This window comes from Arachis hypogaea, chromosome 5 (assembly GCF_003086295.3).
Source record: "Arachis hypogaea cultivar Tifrunner chromosome 5, arahy.Tifrunner.gnm2.J5K5, whole genome shotgun sequence".
In the NCBI taxonomy this organism is placed as follows: Eukaryota; Viridiplantae; Streptophyta; class Magnoliopsida; order Fabales; family Fabaceae; genus Arachis; species Arachis hypogaea.
In genome coordinates, this window is record NC_092040.1 from 38,938,584 (window position 1) to 38,941,339 (window position 2,756).

Genomic DNA, 2,756 nt, shown 5'->3' on the forward strand with positions numbered 1-2,756 from the left:
GATATGGAGTAGCTACCCTGTGGCTAACTCTATATCGAACCAAAGCAGAGTAAAGCTGTTTATTGCAAAAATGAGTACCCCCGTCACTGATTAGTACTCTAGGGATACCAAACCTACTGAAGATGTGTTTCTGGAGGAATTTCAGCACTGTCTTAGTATCGTTAGTGGGTGTTGCAATAGATTTCACCCATTTGGATACATAATCCACTGCCACCAGAATATAAGTGTTTGAGTATGATGGTGGAAAAGGCCCATGAAGTCAATACCCCATACATCAAACAACTCAATCTCCAAGATCTCTTGTTGAAGCATGGCATAATTGTGAGGCAGATTGCCAGATCTTTGGCAACTGTCACAATTAAGTACAAACACTCGAGAGTCTTTATAGAGTGTAGGTCAGTAGAAGCCACATTAGAGGACTCTTGTGGTTGTTCGCTCAGTTCCAAAATATCCTCCATACTGTGATCCATGGCAGTGCCAGAGGATCTTCTGTGCTTCTTCTTTAGGCACACATCTATGGATTACTCCATCTGCACATCTCTTGAAAAGATATGGTTCATCCCAAAGATAGTACTTTGCATCCGTGATCAATTTCTTTGTTTGCTGCCTACTGTACTCTTTGGGTATGAATCTCACTGCCTTGTAGTTTGCAATGTCTGCAAACCATGGCACTTCCTGGATGGCAAAGAGTTTCTCATCCAAAAAGTTTTTAGAGATCTCAGTAAGAGGGAGGGACGCCCCTTCTACTGGTTCTATTCGGGATAGGTGATCTGCTACTTGGTTCTCTGTCCCTTTTCTATCTCTTATTTCTTATCAAACTCTTGCAGAAGCAACACCCATATGATGAGTCTGGGTTTTGAATCCTGCTTTGTGAGTAGATATTTAAGAGCAGCATTGTCAGTGTACACAATCACTTTTGATCCTACTAAATAAGATCTGAACTTGTCAATGGCGTAAACCACTGCAAGTAACTCTTTTTCTGTGGTTGTGTAGTTCTTCTGTGCGTCAATTAAAACACGACTGGCATAGTAAATGACGTGCAGAAGCTTGTCATGCCTTTGTCCTAACACTGCACCAATGGCATGGTCACTAACATCACACATCAGTTCAAATGGTAATGTCCAGTCTGGTGTAGAGATGACTGGTGCTGTGACCAGCTTAGCTTTCAGAGTCTCAAATGCCTATAGACACTCTTTATCAAAGATAAATGGCATGTCAGCAGCTAGCAGATTACTCAGAGGTTTGGCGATTTTTGAAAAATCTTTTATAAACCTCCTATAAAATCCTGCATGCCCCAGAAAGCTTCTGATTGCCTTAACATTGGCAGGTGGTGGTAATTTTTTAATTACCTCTACCTTAGCTTGATCCACCTCTATTCCCTTGTTCAAAATCTTGTGCCCAAGGACAATTCCTTCAATCACCATAAAGTGACATTTCTCCCAGTTTAAAACCAGGTTAGTCTCTTGGCACCTCTTTAGAACAAGTGCTAGATGGTCAAGACAGGAGCTGAATGAGTCTCCAAATACTAAAAAGTCATCCATAAAAACTTCCAGAAATTTTTCTACCATATCAGAGAAAATTGAGAGCATGCACCTTTGAAAGGTTGCAGGTGCATTGCACAGGCCAAATGGCATCCTTCTGTATGCAAATACTCCGGATGGACATGTGAATGTTATTTTTTCTTGATCCTGGGGGTCTACTGCAATTTGATTATAACCTGAATATCCATCCAGGAAGCAGTAGTATTCATGACCTGCTAGTCTTTCTAGCATCTGGTCTATGAATGGTAAAGGAAAATGATCCTTTCTGGTGGCTATATTGAGCCTTCTATAATCAATACACATACGCCACCCTGTAACTGTTCTTGTAGGAACCAGTTCATTTTTTTCATTATGAACCACTGTCATGCAACCCTTCTTAGGGACGACTTGAACAGGGCTTACCCAGGGGCTATCAGAAATGGGATAAATAATCCCAGCCTCTAGTAATTTAGTGACCTCCTTCTGCACCACCTCCTTCATGGCTGGATTCAGCCACTTCTGTGGTTGAACCACTGGCTTAGCGTCACCCTCCAATAGGATCTTGTGCATGCATCTGGCTGGGCTAATGCCCTTAAGATCACTGATGAACCACCCAAGAGCTGTCTTGTGTGTCCTTAGCACTTGAATTAGTGCTTCCTCTTCCAATGGCTCTAAGGTAGAGCTTATGATTACAGGAAAGATATCACCTTCTCCCAGAAATGCATATTTCAGGGATGGTGGTAATGGTTTGAGCTCAGGTTTGGGAGGTTTCTCCTCTCCCTGAGGGATTTTCAAAGGTTCGATTATTCTCTTTGGTTCCTCCAGATCAGGCTGAACATCTTTAAAGATATCCTCTAGCTCTGATTCGAGACTCTCAGTCATATTGACCTGTTTTACCAGAGAATCAATAATATCAATGCTCATGCAGTCATTTAGGGTGTCTGGATGCTGCATAGCTTTGACAACATTCAACTTAAACTCATCCTCATTAACTCTCAGGGTTACTTCCACTTTTTGGACGTCAATAAGGGTTCGGCCAGTTGTTAGGAAAGGTCTTCCTAGAATGAGAGTTGCACTCTTGTGCTCCTCCATTTCCAGCACCACAAAGTCAGTGGGAAAGGCAAATGGCCCAACCTTGACAATCATGTCTTCAATCATGCTTGATGGGTGTTTAATGGAACCATCAGCAAGTTGGAGACATATCCGGGTTGGTTTGACTTCATCAGTCAACCCAAG